Consider the following 6,248-nt stretch of genomic DNA (forward strand, 5'->3'; position numbering starts at 1 on the left):
GAGCTCCGCCCACAGCTCCATTCACCCCCAGAGACGTCCGGCGTCCTGGGGCGGGACAACATCGTGGCATTTATCCAATTACCGTCCAGTTTTGAGGCAATGAAAAAAACTGTTGCACTCAGTCCCATTGAAGTGCATGGACGCTGGGTGTCTACGGACAAATGCACTGAGCAGAGATGGAATGAGAAAACAGTGCAACGGGAATGGAGGAGAGGTGAACAACATTGAGTCTGATGATTTGTGATAAAGTTGATTCTGAACGAACTCATCTGTGAGATGAACGTGTTCTAACACATTTGGAGTCAATGAAATATCAACACAACCGTACATATTTAACCATTTAATTTTCGTAATTTTAGGGGAAGCCAAGCTTCCCTTGCAGTCTATGAGAAATCACCACTGATGGGATTGGCTTTTGGTTGAGACAGTTAATGGACCGTTTTAGAGCTAACATATCGGCTCATTCACGAGTTCCAGGGGAGAGCCTGGAGGTGTACGCGGCTGATGTGAGCCGGCTGGTAGCTGGTACTCATGTTTTTGCCTCCGAGTTGCGCGCGCATCACTGTTGTTAGTAAACATTGAAACTCATCTATGGTGCCTTCATCACAAGCAGACATACTCGCAAATAACAAAACACGCAAACATGAGTCCAAAGAAAAACACAATATAAAGCAACAGTTCTGACTTTCTGGATCCAGATAGCGTGCCTACCAATATGGCGGTGTAAACAACAGTCACATGACCAGTGACGTCAGCTGCAAGTCCTGAATTTCATCCAGTTTTATTTTTGTGTAATGGTCTCAGTGCTTGCATTGTATGTAAATGTACTGTGAAACCAAGTCAGACTGTTGTAAGTGCACTTACTGCAGTTTTCCCTGGTTTTACTATAGGCCCTTTCCCACCAAAAGGCCCAGGAACTTTATTACCAGGAACTTATGTACCAGGAACTTTTTGGGGTAAAAGAGTTCCTGGTAACTGTGTTTCCACCGCACCCGAAAGTTCAGGGTAATTTATTCAAATCAGGTTGATGATGTATGAGAGAGCAGTAATAGAAACTGTAGTCCAGTTCATGTACATTCACAAACTAAGCTCTAGTTCAATAAAATGACGCACTACTTTAAGGGGACAGTTTGGGTTTAACATTTTAATGGTTGTTGAATTACTTAATCCATCTGGAATACATTTTAAATGAAGTTAACCATCATTACATATCCTTAATTTGTATTTAAAAGTGGTCGAACATGTATTTTCAACTTCTCATTCCTTAAACTAAATCACATTTAACTTTATGTGTGATGGATGGTTCTTTTTCATTTCTGTTGTTTCACAGATATAGTCCAGATTCAACCCTAAAGTCAGACAAATTTACTCAAATGCCTGCACTTAATTCAACTGCATATTACTGATAAAAGTACTTATACTCATATTTTGATGCCTTGTAAATGAACAGATGGTATTAGGTTAGATTTTTTTTTTTTAATTAAAAATTGAAACAAACCAAAGGTGCCTTAAGATTAAAAGGGAAATAAAAACGTGTGAGAGGTTCAGGCTTTTGGACCAGGGTCTGGTCCAGCTAGTCCAGGACAGCTGATCTGGAACTCCATGGTCCCGGTCCCTTTTTCGCTTTTCTACAGGAAAAGTAATAAAAATGTTAAAATGAATAACAGAACACGTGATGACAGATTCCTACCAGTGTGATGTGACATGTCAAATCTCTGACCTGGGCTGTTGTAAACAGCAGTAGACGGTGGACAAGTGCACAAACGAGCCGAAGGTTCGGAAAAAGAGGAGAGTCCATCCGGTCCATTTCAGGTGGAAATCCCAATACATAAAGAATAAATCAGTGTTCAGCTCATGGTGACAACACGGAAACATCCAGTTCTCAGATTTAGGTTTAGTGTCAGACTGTTGACCAGTTAGTATTAGGTTAACCAGTGTCCTGTTGTAAACAGCTGATGCTGCCGACTACTGTTACAGCATGGAACCAACTAAACAGGGAATATTTGTGTCACATACAGACCATTGGTTTGTTCGACAGTCAGATCCACTGCGACCGTTGTGGTCCTTTAGTTTCTTTTAATCCTGCATAAATTTCTTCTTCTTTTCTCGTATTTCTTTAGGCTTGTGTCTTATATTTGGCTCCGACAGCTTTAACTCGCTCGTTTCGTGTCGGCGATTCAAAGTCCGTCTGAATTTCCTTGTCGTCCGTCCACTTGTTGTAGCTTCTCTTTTGGTCCATTTTCCGAATTATCAAAATACAAAGCTTGTGGAAATTAAATGAGTTAAATATTGGCGGTGAACAGAATGCGGAAATGCTGCCAGTCTAGTCCACCGCTCAGCCTTCTCCAGCACACAGCTCCACCCCTTAAAGTTCCTGGTAATCTGGAAAGGACTACCTCTCTACCAGGAACTTCTTCGGGGTAAATTCGGGGCCGGGGAGGGTCAGTTACCAGGGTAATTTTCGGTGGAAACGCACCAGGAACTTTGAAAGTTCAGGGTAATACAGAAAGTTCCTGCAAAAGTCCCTGTGGTGGGAAAGGGCCTTATGTAGAATGTTCTTCCTTTAAAACTCTTAACAAATTGAACAGCAGATACTGTGCTTCTAATTGGTGCAAAAATATTTTTAAAAAAACCCTGCCGATACTTTGCCTTTGTAGGGCAGAATTGTTCAGGCCCATCAATGAATCTAAAAATTAAGTGAATTTGCTCAGTTGCTGCACATACTGCAATGTATCTATGTATGTTTGGCCAAGTAACAGTAATAATGTAGTAAAGCAAAGGCAAAGTGCAGTATAGCCCATAAAACTGCCCAATTTGACCTGAATGTCAAAATACAATATGCTTGAAATTCTCTTGACTTTAACCCTCCCACTGCCCTCATCTCATATTGTGTATAGTACCCCCACCCCTTCACATTTTTAGTCAAGTTAGAAGCTGTGAATCTTTAGTTCTGTAACAATGTGGCAACAGACTAAGATGGAAACTGTCTGTCTGGCTCCATCTAATGGACGTAATGAGGAAATACATACACAAGCCCAGTACGTCAGTATGGATAAGAGTGACTTCATCTGTTATTACTCTATAGTCTGTTTCTGCAGCGAATTGGATTCATACCACTAAACACCCCCCCCCCCCTCCATTTAGTCACTAAATGCCCAGTTAGCACAGGCAGGGCAATATGCAAAAAAATTGGGCCTTGCAGACATATTTCTGACATCGGTGGCACGCAGGACGTGTTTTACAGTCTTTTTTCGACCAACATATTTGACAGTTTACAGTTTTGACCTCGGCTGTCGTCACATAGTTGTTGTTTTTCCTCAGGGGACATTTGTAAGATTTAGTAGTTGTAGTATTGGTAGTAGCAGCAGCCCTATGGACGGTTCGAACGACCCTGGCGGGTCTCGACTCGCGGTCGTTGAGTCGCAGTGCTGCGGAGTATGCGAGAAAAACTTTCAGAGGCATCGTGGCCCCAAAAAATCGCCCTTCTGCTCTCACTGTTCCAAAGGCTAACCGTGGCTTCACCCCGGGACCTGTACACGCCTGCTAAGATGAGCAGCCCTGCATAGGCACGCAGATTGGTCTGGTCCATCCATTTCCAGTCGTCTCCGTATTTTCGCAAGCCGTCTAGATTAGTCATCTCCAAGACGATGCATTCTATCGCTGACGTGATGAACAGTCGGAACATAGACGTGATGTTTAGGGTGCGAGGGTATTCTGTGGGTCCCTGGGTGGTGGTGGTGGTGGTGGTGGCTGTCTCTGTCGTTGTCTCTGCAGCCCTAGCTCCTCCACTGTCCAGTTTGCGATATGCTACCGAGGACCATTTCATTTTTCCGTTTTTTGACATGAAACTTGGTCTTGTTTCTCAGACTCAGGGGATTTCTTCTTCTTCTCCTCCTTCCATCTCTTCTTCTTCTTCTTCTTCTTCTTCTTCTTTCCTTCCATCTCTTCTTTTTCTTCTCCGTCCATCTCTTCTTCTCTTTGCATCTCTTCTTCTCCTCCTACCGTCTCTTCATTTCCTTTAGTTTCTTAGTGTCTTCATTCTCAGTCATTTTTTTTTTTTTTTTTTTTTTACTGTTGATCAGTAACTCATTGATTAAATATTTGTCTTTCTTCCTCCATTCTTTCGGTATACACCCAAGTTGTAGAATCTTTTTTGAGCTTCAACTTTTGTACAGACAGCATGATGTTTGCTTCCAGAATGTGCTGGTATTTGGTGGAATCCATTTTTCCATCTATCTGTGCCGCTGGCTTCAACACAGAACCAAAATATGATGGATCCACCCTTATGTTTAACAGTAGCAAGGTGTTCTTGTAAAAACAAGTCTGGATAGAGTGGACTCTGAACACATATCAGTATTTCACAGACAAATACTACACATGGCCTACGTACTAACAGGAAAAATGTCATCTTTCTCCAAAAGGTGTAGGGTTGATGACATATACAGTATTATGTAATCACGACATTGAGTTATTTTGCGTATATTATGGTAAATTCAATAATCTTGCATATTGATGTTCGCTGTTATGTATATATTTACATAATAAGGAATATATAAAACACCAGAAATGCTTTGTTTTTGACTCATAAGGCCAGTTTGTGAAAATATGAATGAAATTAACAGATATTATAGTATCTGATGTGTACATCTATGAAACTGTATCATGCAAATATGTTTTAAAAAGTAAGTGTAATGATGTCAGATTAGTCATTCTACTGAAGGAATATCATAGTGTTATGGCTACAGTCATAGATCTACATTCGTGTGTGTCCATTTTCGATCCATGTGACACTGAGCCTCATTCACAGTTGAAACAAGGATCATCAGAGCAAACTGAAGCATAGAAGCTGTAAGTCACAACAATAATTACAGAGGAGATCTAAATACAGAAGTCCCAAAGTCATGCACCCAAATATGATACTATATGTGCAGTATTTTTTATTTTTTTTTATTAATGGCATAGGGTACTGTATAACATGAGACTGAAGACAATTAACACTTCATTACAAAATACTGATCATCCGTCATTTTATTCAGGAAATGTGATAATTTAATAACAGCATATGGTTTATACATACAAAATTAGTCTTAGGTGAATTATTGTGTGTATGGTAAAGTGTTCACACACAGTTTGGAAGAAATGCATTTTAAAATCTTCTCTGAAGTCTTTTTAAATCTATTAAATTCTTAATCATAAGGTAACATCTACATAGGACTAAGCATATGAGGTATCACTCACAGTATTAATGCGTGCTTGTAATACATTGCAGTTTTTTCTAATACTGCAATAACAATAAAGCTATTCTATTCTATTCTGTTCTGTTCTATTCTATTCTATTCTATTCTATTCTATGCAGATTAAAAATAGGATTCTTTCAAGGTTTTCCATTTGTGGTAGATGACTCTCCCTCTTGTTCATTCATCCTTTTTGAATGTTTTGGTGTACAAGATTTGTGGATTTCCAAAAAAATAACTGCTTTCAGTGTTTAACAGATAGCATGTTTCTCCTTCTGATCAGACATGTGGACTGCTACAGATGAAGAATTACACAGATGATCTCACATGAGACACATATTCTGAATGTGCTGTAGACACATTCAAAGAAAATCAAACTTTTAAACTATTATCAGTGTGTATTGTGCAATAAAAAGGTTCTGTTAGTGTTTTACGATTGTAAAGATGTTTTAGATTCAATTCACTGCTGCATGAATGTATAGGTTCCACTTGAACAGCTTTATATCCTGTGAGACTGTGTGACACTCTCTCTAATGCAGTGTTTTTCAACCGTGGGGTCACCTGGAATTCAAATGGGGTCGCCTGAAATTTTTAGTAATTGATAAAAATAAAAATAAAAAATTTACTAATGAAAAATATATGGTGAGTTGAGAGCGACAATCCCAATACATAAAAGACATGACAAACTGTGAAGCTGAAACTGAAGCACTGTGGTACTGTTTATCTGTCAAATGTTCATTGTGGTCGGTTTCAGATGCTGCAGATCTTTCATAATTCATAGTCTGAGTTATTGTTAGTTCAGTATTAATTGTCAGCCTTGTAAATTCAAGCTGGACTGACTGTACATATCCTGACCAAAGAACATAAAATTCTCCCTTTGTGCAGTAATCTACACCTGGCTTCTCTGCCTCCATCCATAATAATATACATTATATAGACTAAATGTCTAAAATTAACATTTATTTGCAACATAGTATAGCAAACTATTACATGATCAAAAACAAATTAATTGTA

The sequence above is a fragment of the Sphaeramia orbicularis genome, chromosome 7 (assembly GCF_902148855.1).
Source record: "Sphaeramia orbicularis chromosome 7, fSphaOr1.1, whole genome shotgun sequence".
Taxonomy (NCBI): Eukaryota; Metazoa; Chordata; class Actinopteri; order Kurtiformes; family Apogonidae; genus Sphaeramia; species Sphaeramia orbicularis.